General features: G+C 48.6%; 1 protein-coding gene and 1 long non-coding RNA gene across 11 annotated transcripts in view; both read right to left on the bottom strand.

The window, feature by feature from the left end:
* The window catches only part of ttc6 (tetratricopeptide repeat domain 6), a 630,178-nt gene that overhangs the window by 610,757 nt on the left and 550 nt on the right, over positions 1-18,871 (bottom strand). The window contains exon 2 of one of the 10 annotated variants that reach the window (XM_070879078.1): positions 18,339-18,388. The exons of 8 other annotated variants lie outside the window; for them this stretch is intronic. The gene's annotated coding sequence lies outside the window, so the exon portion shown is untranslated. Of the gene's footprint in view, positions 1-18,338; positions 18,392-18,871 lie in introns of all 10 variants that reach the window. One more of the 10 variants, XM_070879077.1, reaches the window with a different exon arrangement.
* On the bottom strand, positions 12,936-14,406 carry LOC139262295 (uncharacterized). The gene is made up of 3 exons (XR_011592940.1): positions 13,797-14,406; positions 13,374-13,530; positions 12,936-13,086 (listed from the first exon to the last, which is right to left on the bottom strand). It is a non-coding gene; the product is annotated as an uncharacterized lncRNA (long non-coding RNA).

Raw genomic sequence — 18,871 nt, forward strand, 5'->3', positions numbered from 1 at the left:
TTTAAAAACCCTGGCCATTAAGGCAATTTTATTTTTACTCCTATTAAAACATACTTTTAAAAATTCAAAAAAATGTTTTAGACAAACATTTAATTTAAATTAATTTTAAATATGTGATTTTTTTTAAATTTATTGTGTTGTGTTTCTGTGTTTTTGGGGGTATTATCATTGATAGTAATAGAAACATAGAAACGTAGAAAATAGGTGCAGGAGTAGGCCATTCGGCCCTTCTAGCCTGCACCACCATTCAATGAGTTCATGGCTGAACATGCAACTTCAGTACCCCATTCCTGCTTTCTCGCCATACCCCTTGATCCCCCTAGTAGTAAGGACTTCATTCAACTCCTTTTTGAATATATTTAGTGAATTGGCCTCAACAACTTTCTGTGGTAGAGAATTCCACAGGTTCACCACTCTTTGGGTGAAGAAGTTCCTCCTCATCTCGGTCCTAAATGGCTTACCCCTTATCCTTAGACTGTGTCCCCTGGTTCTGGACTTCCCCAATATTGAGAACATTCTTCCTGCATCTAACCTGTCAAACCCCGTCAGAATTTTAAACGTTTCTATGAGGTCCCCTCTCATTCTTCTGAACTCCAGTGAATACAAGCCCAGTTGATCCAGTCTTTCTTGATAGGTCAGTCCCGCCATCCCGGGAATCAGTCTGGTGAACCTTCGCTGCACTCCCTCAATAGCAAGAATGTCCTTCCTCAGGTTAGGAGACCAAAACTGTACACAATACTCCAGGTGTGGCCTCACCAAGGCCCTGTACAACTGTAGCAACACCTCCCTGCCCCTGTACTCAAATCCCCTCACTATGAAGGCCAACATGCCATTTGCTTTCTTAACCGCCTGCTGTACCTGTATGCCAACCTTCAATGACTGATGTACATGACACCCAGGTCTGTTTGCACCTCCGCTTTTCCTAATCTGTCACCATTCAGATAATAGTCTGTCTCTCTGTTTTTACCACCAAAGTGGATAACCTCACATTTATCCACATTATACTTCATCTGCCATGCATTTGCCCACTCCCCTAACCTATCCAAGTCGTTCTGCAGCCTCATAGCATCCTCCTCGCAGCTCACGCTGCCACCCAACTTAGTGTCATCCGCAAATTTGGAGATACTACATCTAATCCCCTCGTCTAAATCATTAATGTACAGTGTAAACAGCTGGGGCCCCAGCACAGAACCTTGTGGTACCCCACTAGTCACTGCCTGCCAATCTGAAAAGTCCCCATTTACTCCTACTCTTTGCTTCCTGTCTGACAACCAGTTCTCAATCCATGTCAGCACACTACCCCCAATTCCATGTGCTTTAACTTTGCACATTAATCTCTTGTGTGGGACCTTGTCGAAAGCCTTCTGAAAGTCCAAATATACCACATCAACTGGTTCTCCCTTGTCCACTCTACTGGAAACATCCTCAAAAAATTCCAGAAGATTTGTCAAGCATGATTTCCCTTTCACAAATCCATGCTGACTTGGACCTATCATGTCACCTCTTTCCAAATGCACTGCTATGACATCCTTAATAATTGATTCCATCATTTTACCCACTACCGATGTCAGGCTGTTATCTCTCTCCCTCCTTTTTTAAAAAGTGGGGTTACATTGGCTGCTCTCCACTCCATAGGAACTGATCCAGAGTCAATGGAATGTTGGAAAATGACTGTCAATGCATCCACTATTTCCAAGGCCACCTCCTTAAGTACTCTGGGATGCAGTCCATCAGGCCCTGGGGATTTATCGGCCTTCAATCCCATCAATTTCCCCAACACAATTTCCCGACTAATAAGGATTTCCCTCAGTTCCTCCTCCTTACTAGACCCTCCGACCCCTTTTATATCCGGAAGGTTGTTTGTGTCCTCCTTACTGAATACCGAATCAAAGTACTTGTTCAATTGGTCCGCCATTTCTTTGTTCCCCGTTATGACTTCCCCTGATTCTGACTGCAGGGGACCTATGTTTGTCTTTACTAACCTTTTTATCTTTACATATCTATAGAAACTTTTGCAATCCGTCTTAATGTTCCCTGCAAGCTTCTTCTCGTACTCCATTTTCCCTGCCCTAATCAAACCCTTTGTCCTCCTCTGCTGAGTTCTAATTTTCTCCCAGACCCCGGGTTCGCTGCTATTTCTGACCAATTTGTATGCCACTTCCTTGGCTTTAATACTATCCCTGATTTCCCTTGATAGCCACGGTTGAGCCACCTTCCCTTTTTTATTTTTACGCCAGACAGGAATGTACAATTGTTGTAGCTCATCCATGCAGTCTCTAAATGTCTGCCATTGCCCATCCACAGTCAACCCGTTAAGTATCATTCGCCAATCTATCCTAGCCAATTCACACCTCATACCTTCAAAGTTACCCTTCTTTAAGTTCTGGACCATGGTCTCTGAATTAACTGTTTCATTCTCCATCCTAATGCAGAATTCCACCATATTATGGTCACTCTTCCCCAAGGGGCCTCGCACAACGAGATTTGTAATTAATCCTCTCTCATTACACAACACCCAGTCTAAGATGGCCTCCCCCCTAGTTGGTTCCTCGACATATTGGTCTAGAAAACCATCCCTTATGCACTCCAGGAAATCCTCCTCCACCGTATTGCTTCCAGTTTGGTTAGCCCAATCTATGTGCATATTATAGTCACCCATTATAACTGCTGCACCTTTATTGCATGCACCCCTAATTTCCTGTTTGATGCCCTCCCCAACATCACTACTACTGTTTGGAGGCCTGTACACAACTCCCACTAACGTTTTTTGCCCTTTGGTGTTCTGCAGCTCTACCCATATAGATTCCACATCATCCAAGCTAATGGGAGCTCGTACAAACGGAACTCACCATTATCAATGAGAATACTCCATGTTCATTGGTGGTCTAGGATCACGTAATCCCAGGTTGCGCTTATGTTCCTGGGATGTGTGAGCCCATACTCTGGGCTGCGAATGGAGGCCCCGGACCACAAGTCTACGTTCCTCCAGGACCAGCAGGTACTTTCATTAAAAAAAAATTGGTCGGAGGCATCCATCCGCAGGAAGCCTCCGACCACAATTTCTGAGCCAATCACTTCCAACGTATTAGTATGATTTATTTACTTTAAGGAAATCTTAGTGCTTGGGTTAATTGAAGGAGAAAGCAGGCTGGTAAATGCTCCTGGGAGACAAGGCCAATACTTTCAGCCTTGGCTCATGGCATCCTTGCAACAGCTAAGAACACTGAATGTACAAAGTCATGAGGCCCAGGTAGCCCCCATTTTCAAATTGTTGAGTGTATTTTAGGTCTCAAAAAAGTAATGTTTAATTTGCCTGGACAAATCAGAAGGTGTGTTACAACAAGGCAGTCCTCGCCAGGGTCTTCAAAAAACATTGGCCCTGAATTTGTGGTCTGACTACACCGTCATACCGCCTTTGAAATTGACTGCAAGTTTGGTATTTCCACATGCGCTAAATCCCGCATCTGTCAAGTTCCGAATAAACAAATGCATCAAATGAACATGCTGGTGAAAAGTTGGGCTAATTGCCCACCTACTATGAGGCAATTACACTGAAAATTTGCAAGTCTGGTGCAAATGATTGGTTTGTAACCTTTTTGATGAGAAGTTAATCATGTGTGTTTGTGTGCACGCGCACGCACATATTACACACAGTGTTCTCTATTGCTCACACTCTCGTTATTTTACTACAGGATCCCCAGGGTTTTCCAATTATTGTTCTTTTCTCTTCCCCTGCCCCATGTTTAGCATATGTAAATAAAGGTAGATGTGCCACTACTTGTTCCAAACATTGCTGCTGTCACACAAAAAGGCCAATTTTGATTTAATCTCCCATTCTCTTCCATATACGATATAAATACATGGCAAATTTGTTTCCAGCAAGTTAGGTTATTCATACCTGAAAGAAAAGGATTGTGTCCATTAGTCCAACTGTGTTTTGCTTTTAGAAATAGTGGTAACATCTTATCTTGATTATTGGGTAGAAAATAGCTTTATTAAGACTCTCCAGAGTGAGGAACAGGCCTTAGGGGCCAGCTTATATACAGTGCTCCCAAGGGATGCTGGGATCCCTTGGGACTACAGGGGATACGCTCCCTGGTGGCGGAACATGGGAATGCATGCTTTACAGATACACAACATCACTCCCCCCTCAAAGTCAAAGTGAAAACTATTTACAAGGTGAGGCGGTCGGGAGCCTTTCTTTCCCTGGTGGACGGCCTCGGTACAAATGTCTGTTCAGGTGTGTTGTCTGTGCCCTCACTGGGCTGGCGAGTTGTTGGCCCTGCAGGGCTGCTGGGTGAGCCTGGCCTTGCTGGGCGTGATGGGTTCAATTTCCTGGTCCGGGGTGGTGTCGTTGATCCTTTGGTTGTGTATTGCGAGCTCGAAAAAGGTGGTGTCTGCTGTGGGTTGTTCAGGGCAGTCTGCGAACCGCAGCCTCGTTTGGTCCAGGTGCTTTCTGCAAATTTGTCCAAGTCGAGTTTGACTACAAACACCGTACTCCCTTCTTCAGCTATCACTGTGCCCGCGATCCACTTGGGACCATGTCCATAATTTAGCACATACACAGGGTCATTCAGATCAATTTCCCGTGACACAGTGGCGCGACCATCGTTTACATTTTGTTGCTGCCACCTGCTCTCTACCTGATCATGCAGTTTGGGGTGAAACAGCAAGAGTCTGGTTTTAAGTGTCCTTTTCATGAGTAGCTCAGCCGAGGGCACCCCTGTGAGCGAGTGGGGTCTCGTGCAGTAGCTGAGCAGTACTCGGGACAGGCGGGTTTGGAGTGAGCCTTCTGTGACTCGTTTAAGGCTCTGTTTGATTGTTTGTACTGCCCGCTCTGCCTGCCCATTGGAGGCTGGTTTAAGCGGTGCCAAGATGGCATGTTTGATCCCATTGCGGGTCATGAATTCTTTAAATTCGGCACTGGTGAAACATGGCCCGTTGTCACTGACCAGTATGTCAGGCAGGCCGTGGGTGGCAAACATGGCCCTCAGGCTCTCAAATGGTGGCGGTGGTGGTGCTTCCCGACATTATTTCACATTCAATCCATTTTGAAAAAGCATCCACCACCACCAGGAACATTTTACCGAGAAACGGGCCTGCATAGTCGACATGGATCCTCGGCCATGGTCTGGAGGGCCAGGACCACAAACTTAGTGGTGCCTCTCTGGGCGCGTTGCTCAACTGAGCACACACGCTGCATCGCCGTACACAGGACTCTAAGTCAGAGTCGATACTGGGCCACCACATGTGGGATCTGGTAATCGCTTTCATCATTACTATACCCGAGTATGTGCTGTGGAGATCCGAGATGAACGTCTCCCCGCCCTTTTTGGGTAGCACTACGTGGTTACCCCACAACAGGCAGTCTGCCTGAATGGACAGCTCATCCTTTCGCCGCTGGAACGGCTTGATTAGCTCTTGCATTTCAACGGGGATGCTGACCCAGCTCCCATGCAGTACACAGTTTTTTACTAGGGACAGCAGAGGATCTTGGCTGGTCCAAGTCCTAATCTGGCGGGCCTGACAGGTGATTTATTATTTTCAAATGCTTCCATGACCATCAACAAGTTTGCAGGCTGCACCATTTCCACCCCCGTGGTGGGCAATGGTAGCTGACAGAGCATCCGCACAGTTCTCGGTGCCTGGCCTGTTGCGGATGGTATAGTTATACGCTGATAGCGTGATTGCCCACCTTTGTATGCGGTCTGAGGCATTAGTATTTATTCCCTTGTTTTCAACGGACAGGGATATGAGGGGCCTGTGATCGGTTTCCAGCTCAAATTTAAGGCCAAACAGGTACTGATGCATTTTCTTTACCCCGAACACACACACTAATGCCTCTTTCTCAATCATGCTGTCGGCCCTCTCAGCCTCAGACAAGCACCTGGAGGCATAGGCGACAGGTTGCAACTTCCCCGCTTACGGGCCAGGATGTCCCTCGAGATGGAGCACGCGGGGTCCACCGGTACGCTCGCGGCTTTCCGCGAGAGGTGGGCGCTGGAGGGACTGGAGTGCAATATCACCTCCGGCAACCAAATTTTAATTTGATTTTATATGTTTTAAAGTTTAATTTGTTTTAATTGCCGGGTTTTTAGTGTCCCCCTCCCCTTTTATAGGGGGCACTTGTAAAATATATTATTTTAATGCCCAAAAGAATGTTCAAAAACACAAAAAAACAAAAACAAAATTTTTTAAAGAGGCAGTTGAAAAATGTTTGGAGTGTCCCCCAGATTGGGGGGTACTTGATCGAACTGTTAATTTTGTCCCCCCCAAAAGAGTTGCAACTTCCCCGCAACGTTAGCTTGTTGTAATACACACCCAACTCCATACGACGACGCATCACATGCTAGCACAAGTCTTTTACACGGGTTATACAATACAAGCAGCTTGTTGAAGCATAAAATGTTTCTGGCTTTCTCAAAAGCAATTACTTGATTTTTTTCCCCATACCCAGTTCTCATCTTTACGCAATAACACATGTAGGGGCTCTAAGAGGGTGCTTAACCCTGGTAGGAAGTTATCAAAGTAGTTGAGGAGTCCCAGGAACGACCACAGCTCCGTGACGTTCTGTGGCCAGGGCCCGTTCTTGATAGACGCCAAGACAGAAGCTGTGGGCCGAATGCCGTCCGCCGCGATCTTTCTCCCCAAAAACTCCACTTTTGTTGCCATGAAGATGCATTTCGACCACTTCAGCCGCAGCCCTACGCGATCCAGTCGCTGGAGGACCTTCTCCAGGTTTTGTAGGTGCTCGGCGGTGTCCCGACCCGTGACCAATATGTCGTCCTGAAAAACCACCGTGCGTGGTACCGACTTGAGTAGGCTCTCCATGTTTCTCTGCAAGGTCGCTGCAGCCGACCGAATTCCAAACGGGCATCTGTTGTAGATGAACAGTCCCTTGTGCGTGTTGATGCAGGTGAAGCCCTTCGAAGATTCCTCCAGCTCCTGCGTCATGTAGGCCGAAGTCAGGTCGAGCTTGGTGAACGTTTTCAGTTTTGTGTGAATGGGGCTCAGGGCTGGTCTGAGTGCCTTGTTGCACCACAGTCTCTCAAACATCTTTTTACTCATGATGGATTGGCTAACGCCAATGTCCAGTTCCATGGCTACAGGTAAGCCATTCAATTTAATGTTTAGCATTATAGGTGGACATTTCGTCAAAAATGTGTGCACCCCGTGTACTTCAGCATCTGCCTCCTCTCTGAGGCTCGAAATTGCTTTGAATACCATGGACCGATCTTCCTCTGCCACGTGGTGGTTAGCAGGTTTTGCACAACTTGCAGCTTGTCTGCAAGCTCGTTGGAGGTGCCCCATTGTTCCACAGCTCTTGCAAACATACCCTTTGAAGCGGCATGAATAGGCTGAATGGAAGCCTCCACAACACCAACAAGGTGTGAATTGCCTTGCATTCATCCTTTGTTGCGGACTCAGTCATCTGGGTCACCTGAGGCCTGCTGGCAGTTGCAGGTTCGTGGTTTCTGCCCTGTACATTTCTGCTCGCAAACACAGTTCCAGTTAACTTATGAACATTGCTAACACTTGTGTGCTGAGAGATTTATTTGGTGTTATCACTGGTGGACATAAACGCCTGTGCTATCGCAATGGCCTTACTGAGGGTCGGTGTCTCTACAGTCAAATGTTTTCGTAGGATGGTCTCGTGGCCAATGCCCAGTACAAAAAAGTCTCTGAGCATCTGCTCCAGGTAGCCATCAAACTCACATTGTCCTACAAGTCGCCTTAGCTCAGCGACGTAGCTCACCACTTCCTAACCTTCAGATCGCTGGCACATGTAGAACCGATACCACGTCATTAGCACGCTCTCCCTCGGGTTCAGATGCTACCGAACCAGTGTACACAGCTCCTCTTACGACTTAGCTGTGGGTTTCACTGGAGCCTGAAGATTTTTCATGAGGCTGTCGGTCAGTGCCCCACAGACCGTGAGGAGGACCGCTCTCCTTTTTGCAGTGCTTCCTTCTCCGTCCAGCTCGTTGGCTACAAAGTACTGGTCTAGCCATTCGACATAGGCTTCCCAGTCCTCACCCTCCGAGAACTTCTCCAGGTTGCCCACAGTTTGCTGCATCTTTGCGTTGGATTCGTATATTCGTCGCCAGTTGTTGTGCTCCTAACACAGATGAGACTGCACACGGGGAGGTTAAAGTAACAGTGACCTCAGTCTTTATTAAGACACTCCAGAGTGAGGAGCAGACCTTAGGGGCCGGCTTATATACTGTGCTCCCAAGAGATGTTGGGATCCCTTGGGACTACAGGGGATGTGCTCCCTGGTAGTGGAACATGGGAGTGCATGTTTTACAGATACACAACACAAGTCATCCTCGTTCAATGATGATTATGAAAGGAGACACCTGGCCCCATCCATTCCACATTACCAAGGAGAAGTTCTGAGTTACTCATTTGACAAAATTCACTTTTTTGTCATCTATTTCATTGGGGCTGAATTTGCAGCCCCTATGGGTGCATACGCATGCGCTGAAACCAGAAATTGAAAAGCCGCTTGACAGATCGTACGAATCCGAAAGAAAAAGGGCTTCTGCGGACTGAGAGTTGGGCTATTTGCCCAAATAGAAAAATTAAATTGCCTATCTCATTTATACAGTAAAAGTCCTATCCAATAAAGTAAATTTATTTTTAGCCTAAGTTTTTTTTTAAATCAAGTCATTTTTATTTAAAATATTTAAATAAATGCCGTTTTAATTCATTTAAATACTTCATTTTTTTATGATTTCATGTGCTCGTGCATTTTTTAAAGTGATTCCCATTCATACTTATGAGGATTCCGTAAATATGGAATCCCCAAAAGTATGACTGGAGATTCCCTTCTTTTATCAGTTGGGCAAGCCCACGTGATCCCAGGGGAGCTTGCGAACCGCACGTGCCCAGAGATATATGGGCCTCTAAAGGGCCAGGAGTGCAAGTCGCTGAATCTCCCGGACCAGCAGGTAAGTTTGTAGATTTTTTGCAGGTCAGTGGCATCCGCCCGCAGGAAGCTTTCGACTGCAATTTCTACCCCATTATCTTTATGGCATAGTTCTAATGTACTTTCTACTTGCAATTCCCCAATAACTTGTACCTCTATTTCCTGCTGATTCACTGGATAGATTTTCTAATTGCCGTAGGGATTAAGAGATGGTACAGAAAGAGCACCTACCCAGCCCTTCATACATTTCTGGGATGAGCTCCAATACCATAACATCGCCAAGCTTCTGGCATTGAAAACACCAGCAATATTTGGGTACGGTAGCATAGGGGTATTGTTACTGGATTAATAATCCAGAGGTCTGGACTAATGATCTGGAGATTCAAATCTCACAACGGCAGCTGGGGAATTTAAATTCAGTTAATTAAATAATTCTGGAATAAAAAGCTAATGTCAGTAATGGTGACAATGAAACTGCCAGATTGCCGTAAAAACCCATCTGGTTCACTAATTTCCTTTGGAGAAGGAAATCTGCCGTCCTTACCTGGTTTGGCCTATATGTGACTCCAGACCCACAGCAATGTGGTTCACTCTTAACTGCCCTCTAAAATGGCCTGGCAAACCACTCACTTGTACCAAACTGCTACAAAGAAGCATGGTTCAAGAAGGCAGCTCACCACCACCTTCTCAATTAAGGATGGGCAATAAATGCTGGCCTTGCCAGTGATGCCCACAACCCATGAATGATTTTTTGTTAAATTGGGACATTAGTTACTTACTGCAGCTCAAAGGGGCAGGCATGTTGATTTGGCACTTTCCAGGAAGGAAATTAAGCAAAAATGTCTGCAAGGGGTTGAAGGTGGCTGAGAGTAGCACAATTCTCAGATGGGGGTGCTCTCCCAAATTTCCTGCAAGTCGTCAGAAAGAAGAGGGTTCCTTTTCAGGAATGTGAGCCCACAAAGAGTAGTCCTGGTAGAATGGGAGGAGGGAGTGGCTATTGTTGACGCCATCGCCACCATTCCACGCATATGGAAGCAATACTCCAAAAAGTTTAATGGCCGTACTTGATCAGCCAAGTAAAAGAATGCACCAAATTACTTACCATTAATAAAGTTTACTAAATATGCACAATGACTTCCCTGAATGCTGTGTTAAAGTACTGTCAATGCTTACCATGCATACCTACTAAAGAGCATGGTTCAATTTGAACCTACAGTATCACCTGGAAGTATTCCTTCACTCACACCTATACATAGATTCAAGCCAAATCATCCTCCCATCTAATGTACCTGCATGATGTCTTGTCTTGCCTTGCCTTCACACCCACTATGGGTGGCATAGCGTATTATTATGTACAGTCATCAAAATGACAAAGGGAACTTCTTACAAAAGAAAACACATAGAACACCTTTCATATCCATAAGGCATCAAAAAACTTAACTGAAATTGAAAGAAACAGACAATAACATTTGAAATATTATTTAACATCCACTTTACAAAACTTGCAGACAATACATAACAAAAGGGAACAACCAAGAACAGGAGAAGCCCATCCAAAACGACACCCAATAACTCCATGAGGACAAAGCCCTGTAAATCAAGGGGAAATGGAAAAGTTGAAGAATGGCCACCAACAAGTGAGGTGCAAACTTTCTTCTGATCTTTCTTATCCTATTCTCTCATTCACGCATCTCTGCCAAACCTTATGCTGAACTAGTTGACCATATCAGTGTTAATGAAAGCTATATGAAAAGGTTGTTCACAAGCACACTATTGTAATCTCTGGTACTCTAGGTGTTTCAAAGGAAGAAAAATCCAGGACCCAATAATGTTCCAAGCACACACACTTACGCCATCAGGTCAGATATATTCAGCCTGGAAGATTTAAAGACTGACTTAGAGTAGAGTAACAGACTGAGACAGAGAGTATGAGTGAGCAGATGCTGCTGATGGTAGTGGTGGTGCTGGTGGTGAAGGAGGAAATTGCTGTACAAGGACCACCTTACAGCTCTGCTAAGCTGATAATCCTGGGGACTTCAACCTCCCAGAAGGATGCTTTTGGAGCATCAAACATTGCTACAGTCATTGGGGACTGTGCCAAGTAGTATGGTGCAGATGGTAGCTTAGCCACATTGCTCACCTTTGCATGGTAGTTTTGTAGTACATCATGAAGCATGTGACAACTCCAGGGGTATTTGCAGCAGAATCGATCACCCCCATGGATGCTCAGACTGCTGCAATAGTGAATTGGGGTTCCAGAGTGAAACAGGCCAGCTCCCTTGACATTAATAGGTTTGGGATCATCCGGAGAGAATCATAAGGCAGAGTTTTATTTATCTCATTGCTGCACAAATCAGTCACTGTTGTGAAGGAATTCCCAGCAAATTATGGTACTGCCTCTCAGGAGATCAAAAATATTTGGGTTAGAACCTCCACTTTTTTTTGCCTGCTTAACGCCCTCTTAACCGCTGAAATGATGTATAACGCCCAGATATCGCCCATTTTGGCACAAAATGGAAACTGATGGGTTTTTTTAGGAGACTTATCGTCGAGCGTTATTTTCCCCATGTGCTTAACACTGAGAAAAAATATTACTGCCCGCCCACTTTTTTGGGGCGGAATCAGCAGAATGGCCGATTTCAACGCCCATATTATCACCCAGCGTTACTTTCCTCACGGACTTAACACCGAGATTTAATAATAACGCCCGGCGACTGTTTTTTGTAGTAAAGAGCATATTTACCCAAACTAGCAGCCATGGAGATCGCCTACCGTCAATTTCACCACCTCGCACACATATCGCCCAGAATATCGCCCGCCCAAAAAACGTGGACCTAACCAGGACGGACACCAGCGATGTGGTTGGCATTTGTTAAATCTCACTGTTGCGTGAGGACCTGATATCGGAAAGATTTGCCTGAAAGAGCGCTGATGTGAATGACAATGCTGACACACTGCTGTGTGTGTGCAGCTCAGACATCAATGGTGCTCATCACCTTGATGCCAGTTTTAAAGTTTACGTTGATTGATGTTAAGTTGTATTTAACCCTTTCATGGTAAGGAATCATTAGTGTGTAACGGTCCAGCTATCTGAGACAAAGAGCAACAAGGTTATGTTCAATAACAAAAGTTTAATACCAACATTGGTCTGAAATCATACGTAACACAGCCAATAACACCTGTCCACATCCCATTTTTTCCACCATTGACATAAATCACATGGTCAACATGTCCAGCAACACAGAGTACAAAGGCAAAGCAGGAACATGGTCCCCAGCCCCCATACATTGCAACAAACTGCATACACCCAGATGGAGATATAACACAGCCATCACCTGCGCACATGCACTTCACATTCCTTCCTCCCTCTCTTTCTTCTCCCCACCTCTATCCCTTCCCCTCCTCGCTTCACGGCGCCTGGCCGAGGAGCTCCTCAGGCAGTGCCTCATTGGGGGGGGGGGGGGGGGGAGGGGGGGTGAAGGCAGATGCGTTGATTGGACGGGTACGGGAGCGGGAGGCGCCGAGGGGGCAACATTCTCTGATGCAGAAGCAGGATCTTGGTCCTTGCTCGCATCTGTCGTTCGCAGTGGTGGAACCTAGAGGTGGAGTGCCACGCTCTGGGACCACTGGGAGGGCTGTGGCAGCAGTGTTCCTGGCTATCGCATCCAGGGACTCCGCCATGTGCGGAATGTACTCGGACATGGTGGCCAGGTGTCGGGATATGCCCCCCAAAGCTTCGTTAAACTGGTCACCAATGTCTACAGTCCTCTTGGACAACTGAACCATCTTTCCGCTGTCATGTCGCACTCATGGAACAGATCTGCCGCGTCCACGAGGCCTCCGCGGGGTCGGCGCCGTCCTGGGGACAAATGGGGTGCCCTGTGGAGAGGTGCTTGGGGCCGGCACCCTCAGAGTGGAGGCAGGAATGACCAGAGGACCAATAGATGGCCTTGAGGTGGAATGGGTTCTGGAGCGTGGCGATGCAGGTTCTTCGAAGTCCACGCTCTCATCCGTCAAGAGCAGACCTAGCGGATTGACGGGCGACAATCGGAGCTCCTCAGCACCAGATGTAGTAGGATCGTCCGCCAACTCCTGCCCCGCGCCCCCACCTTCTGGTCTTTGTGGCCTTGCCTGGGGCCGTGCTGCTGGCTGAGCTGCAAGACACAAATGAGGTTATTTGAGGAGAAGGGGGTGCTAGGGTGACAAGGTGAGTCCAGCGCTACACACAGCATATGCACGACAAAAGCACCACCGCTCTCAAAATCATCACAGACATCACATTTCATGACCATCAACACATTGTGCATTGCAATGATTTTCATTAGGCCAGCATTATTTCTATGACACTTTTAAAAATCATCAATCATATATGATTGGTCAGATATGAGTTGGTGTGGCATCTATTGACTTTACATCACGCAACGGTGTATGCTTTACTCACGTGGCATCACTTCAGGGTCTGCAGATGCATCCATGGCTGTCCGGGGGTGCTTCCCCATGAGTGCTTGCACTCGCTCCTCTATGTCAGTGATGTCGCTGGGGACTGGTGGCCCCCCACCCGTTCGCCTCTGCATGGACCTCATCGTCGAGAGCTTCTTCTGTAAAAGGTGACAGGACGACATGGCATGAGATCATTGTGTGATATCATTGCTAGATACTGTCACAGACACTGATTCAACACATAACCGAAAGATGTAATCATGATTATCATTCTTTACCTAAAGACGTACACCGTGACCGCAGGCTTTGAGTAAAACATTGCCGGTAAAAGTGAAAGGACTCATATTTGATGATAGTCATGAGTGACTGTTACAGATCAAATTATATAAATACATAAGTACATGTAAATCAATGTAATACTTACTCTTGCGGATCCCACAAGGTCGCTCCTTTGTTTGCGGCATTGGTTGCCCTCATGCATCTCGTTGGTCGCAGACGAGACCACCTCTGTTATCTCGGTCCATATCCTCTGGTAGGCCTTTGGGGTGGGCTTCCCATGCCCTCCGTGTCAAATCACCCCAGCGTGACTCGACCACCTGCAGGAGGGAGGCATTTGCCTCATCCGAGAACCTCCTGACTCTTTTGCAGCCTCCAATGTGCTCCTCTCCCACCTCACTGCTCTCTCCAGTGTCAATCTCCACAGCGTGCTGTGATGCCTCCTCCTCCCCTCCATTATAGGGCAAATTCGGTCAAATATGTGGCTGGTAACAGCTACTTTTTGTTTGCTTACTTGCTGTGAAGCTCTAAAATTTCACTCCTTCCTCCCAAAGCAGCCACACCACACCCAGCCATGCCTTCAATCCCTCTGAGCTCCCACTCTCTCTGTCTCTGTCTCTGTCTCCTCTTCTGCGCATATCATGGTGACCCTTGACCTCCTGAATCGCGGGAATCGAGCATTACCATGCCGTTGCTAAGGACGGCCACACTTTACAGCAGAAGGTTTAAAAATTTAACGCCACCGCCCATTTGACCCATTTTCAAAAATGTAAACTAGGTGTTTTGAGAATGGGCGAGAAGCCAGCGATTTGAAAACCCACTTTTACTGCCCACGCCGGAAATAACGCCCATTTTTGGGCGATAAGCTCAAAAGTGGAGGTTCTAGCTCCTGAACTCTCCCATCAGCCCATCCAATGCCTGTACATTCGTCAAAATGCACACAGGCCACTCATGCAGTTCCAGAAGTGCAGCTAATCATCCCAGGTTCTTCATCTCAAAATTTGAGGGCCACCTCAATTTCAAGAGCTTCTGAAGCAGCAGTTCTAAAAGAAAATTACAAAATTCCCCCTAGTGTTGGTTTGATTTAACACAGTAACTATTTGTAGCAAGTCTTCCTTCTGCGATACATGTGCAGAAGCGAGAGTTAGGACAAATATCGCTGACTCCGCCCACCCACCAGCGCAATTCCGACTAACCCTTTTCTGCACATGCATCCAACACCACGTTGCCTCCAGTGAGCAGTCAATGCATCCGCCGTGGCCTGGGCAGGCCACGGGCCCCGAGCCTCCCACAACGTCCCGAGTAGCCTGCGGGAGGAAAGAGAGAGCTTGGGGGGGGGGGGGGGGGTGGAAAGAGAGAGCTTGGGGGGTGGGGGGGGGGAAAAGAGAGAGCTTGGGGGGGGGGGGGAAAGAGAGAGCTTGGGGGGTGGGGGAAGGAAAGAGAGAGCTTGGGGGGGGGGGAAAAGAGAGAGCTTGGGGGGTGGGGGAAGGAAAGAGAGAGCTTGGGGGGGGGGGAAAGGAAAGAGAGAGTTTGGGGGGGGGGAAGGAAAGAGAGAGTTTGGGGGGATGGGAAAGGAATGAGAGAGTTTGGGGGGGGGGGGGGAAAGAGAAAGGAAAGAGAGAGTTTGGGGGGGGGAGGAAAGAGAGAGTTTGGGGGGGGGGAGGAAAGAGAGAGCTTTGGGGGGGGGGGAAGAGAGAGCTTGGGGGGTGGGGGGAAGGAAAGAGAGAGCTTGGGGGGGGGGAAGGAAAGAGAGAGTTTGGGGGGGGGAAGGAAAGAGAGAGTTTGGGGGGGGGGGAAGGAAGAGAGAGTTTGGGGGGGGGAAGAGAAAGAAAAGAGAGAGTTTGGGGGGGGAGGAAAGAGAGAGTTTGGGGGGGGTGGGGGAAGGTAAGGAAAGAGAGAGCTTGGGGGGGGGGGGAAGAGAAAGGAAAGAGAGAGTTGGGGGGTGGGGGAGAGGAAAGAGAGTGTTTGGGAGGGGGGGGGAAGAAATGAAAGAGAGTGGGGGGGGGGGGGGGAGGGAGAGGAAAGAGAGAGGTTGGGGGGAGGGGGGGAGAGGAAAGAGAGCTGGGGGGGGGGGGGGAAGAGGAAAGAGAGCTGGGGGGGGGGAAGGAAAGAGTGAGCTTGGGGGGGGGGGGGAGGAAAGGAAAGAGAGAGCTTGGGGGGGGGAGGAAAGGAAAGAGCGAGCTTGGGGGGGGGGGGAAGGAAAGGAAAGAGAGAGCTTGGGGGGGGGGGGAGGAAAGGAAAGCGAGAGCTTGGGGGGGGGGGGAGGAAAGGAAAGTGAGAGCTTGGGGGGGGGAAGAGAGAGAGCTTGGGGGGGGGAAAGAGAAAGAGCTTGGGGGGGGGGGGGGAGGGGAAAGAGAGAGAGCTTGGGGGGGGGGGAAGAGAGAGAGCTTGGGGGGGGGGAAGAGAGAGAGCTTGGGGGGGGGAAGAGAGAGAGCTTGGGGGGGGGGAAGAGAGAGAGCTTGGGGGGGGGGGGGAGAGAGAGAGCTTGGGGGGGGGGGAAGAGAGAGAGCTTGGGGGGGGGGAAAGAGAAAGAGCTTGGGGGGGAAGAGAGAGAGCTTGGGGGGGGAAGAGAGAGAGCTTGGGGGGGGGGGAAGAGAGAGAGCTTGGGGAGGGGAAGAGAGAGAGCTTGGGGGGGGGGAGGAAGAGAGAGAGCTTGGGGGGGGGGAAGAGAGAGAGCTGGGGGGGGGAAAGAGAGAGAGCTTGGGGGGGGGAAGAGAGAGAGCTTGGGGGGGGGAAGAGAGAGAGCTTGGGGGGGGGGGAAGAGAGAGAGCTGGGGGGGGAAAGAGAGAGAGCTTGGGGGGGGAGAAGAGAGAGAGCTTGGGGGGGGGGGAGAAGAGAGAGAGCTTGGGGGGGTGGGAAGAGAGAGAGAGCTTGGGGGGGGGGAAGAGAGAGCTTGGGGGGGGGGGAAGAGAGAGAGCTTGGGGGGGGGGGGGAAGAGAGAGAGCTTGGGGGGGGGGGGAAGAGAGAGCGCTTGGGGGGGGGGGAAGAGAGAGCGCTGGGGGGGGGGAAGAGAGAGCGCTTGGGGGGGGGAAAGAGAGAGAGCTTGGAGCGGGGTGGGGGGAAAGAGAGAAAGCTTGGAGCGGGGGGGGGAGAAAGAGAGAGAGCTTGGAGCAGGAGGGGGAAAGAGAGAGAGCTTGCAGCAGGAGGGAAAGAGAGAGAGCTCAGAGCGGGGAGGAAAGAGAGAGAGCTTGGAGCGGGGGGGAAAGAGAGAGAGCTTGGAGCGAGGGAAAGAGAGTGCTTGGGTGAGGGGGAGAGAGAGTGCTTGGGTGAGTGTGGATGGTGGCGGGGGGGGGAAGAGAGAGCTGCGGAGAGGAGGGAAGAGAGCTTGGGAGAGGAAAGAGAGTTTTGGGGGGGATGAGGGAGAATGAGCTGGGGGGGGGGGGGGAAGAAGGGGAACCTGGGGGATGGGGTAGGGGGTGGGTGCAGGAGGGAGAAACACAGCAGGGGGGGGGAAATCAGAGGGGACAGAGGGAACTCAGAAGACGGTCACGTTCTTCCTACCCCCTGGTGAGTGCAAGCTTGGTACGTATGCTACAAGAGACATCGTTGGGTTGGAGGAAATCCAGAAATCATGAGACTGTCACTATTCACTTCATACCCAATAAACAGGTTAACAATCTGCACACAATGACCCATATATGGGGGGGGGGGGGGGGGCGGGGAGGTGGTAAGGTGTTGTGCTTGTTAAGGGTCCAGCTTGGCGAGAGATTGCTGGGGGTTAGGGTCTTCAGCTGGCAAAGGGATGCACTTACACTGGGGTAATGGATTTCAGCTGTGGGGAGGGATGCACTGGGGAAGGGACTTCGGCTATGGGAAGCAGCACAGATGCTGGGGTAAGGGAACTTCAGCTGGAACTTGGTGGCTTTTGGGGATATCTATCCTGTCGCTTATGAAGTCAAAATGGATCAAATTGGAAATTCACTCAGAACTTGGGCTGGGCGATTCCAGTTACACATTCCAGAGGAACTTCAGGTGTGGCTTATCCTCCAAGGGGACCAATCAGCAATAGGTCTGGAGAGCCAAAGAAACGGCTGCATTTCAGTTGGTCCAATTAGATGCATCCTTGATTCAATCACTCATGATTCACAAGTTTTTGTTTGTGGATATCTTCTGATGGGTAAATAGTTCGTAGGCACAGGAGGACACAATGACTAAACACACCAGCTGGTATTTTTTTAAAAACAGGAAATTGAGCAAATATACATCCTTTGAAACACGAACTGTCTTTGTAGTCAACGTGGAAGTGTCTGAGCTGATCAGTTCCTTGAACTAACAGAAATAAAGATGCCCCAAAACGCTTCTGGGCCATAACATTCCTTTAAAATGCAACATAATTCCTACAATTAGCTTTATTGTCCCTGGGAGAGCAAAAACTGGGTAGGTTTCTTCCTTCTGTTCACCTTCAAATGACCCCAGTGGAATACAAGTGAGGACGGGATTTGGTTTGGTTGTGATGATCGCTATGGTCAAATAGCCTGCCCAACACTCACGGTCCATGCCCGGACTCGTACACTTTGAGTAGCAATCTTGATCAATGCAACCATGCCAGCATGAGTCACCATCTTCAATTCGGGAAACAGAGAAATGCCATAATTACTTTGCGATATCTATTTCATTTTGTAAATGCAGCAAATTGTGGCAAAGCTTATTGTTGATACTGCAATTATTTTAGCTAATAGCTTTTGCCTACCTGAAAAGCGACATGCCTTGATTTTAACAAAAGGTCACTGTTAATGAAGTCTTCTGTGGAAATGAAAATGTTACAACTCTTTTGGGAGAAAAACATTAAATCGTGCCCCCCTAATCTGGGGGACACACCAAACATTTTCAAGGCCCTTTTTGTGTTTTTTTTGGGGTTTTTTGTATTTTTGTGTTTTTTGGGCACTAAAATCACATTTTTTTCCAAGTGCCCCCTATAAAAGGGGAGGGGGACACTAAAAACACCAGCAATTAAAACAAATAAACTTTAAAACATAAAATCAAATTAAAATTTGGTTGCCGGGGATGATGATGCACTTCAGTCCCTCCGGCGCCCACCTCTCGCGGAAGGCCGCGAGCGTACCGGTGGACACCGCGTGCTCCATCTCCAAGGACACCCTGGCGCGGATGTACGCGCGGAAGAGAGGCAGGCAGTCAGGCTGAACGACCCCCTCGACCGCCTGCTGCCTGGACCGGCTGATGGCACCCTTGGCCGTGCCCAGGAGCAGTCCTACGAGGAGGCCC

This window comes from Pristiophorus japonicus, chromosome 4, assembly GCF_044704955.1.
Source record: "Pristiophorus japonicus isolate sPriJap1 chromosome 4, sPriJap1.hap1, whole genome shotgun sequence".
Lineage (NCBI taxonomy): Eukaryota > Metazoa > Chordata > Chondrichthyes > Pristiophoridae > Pristiophorus > Pristiophorus japonicus.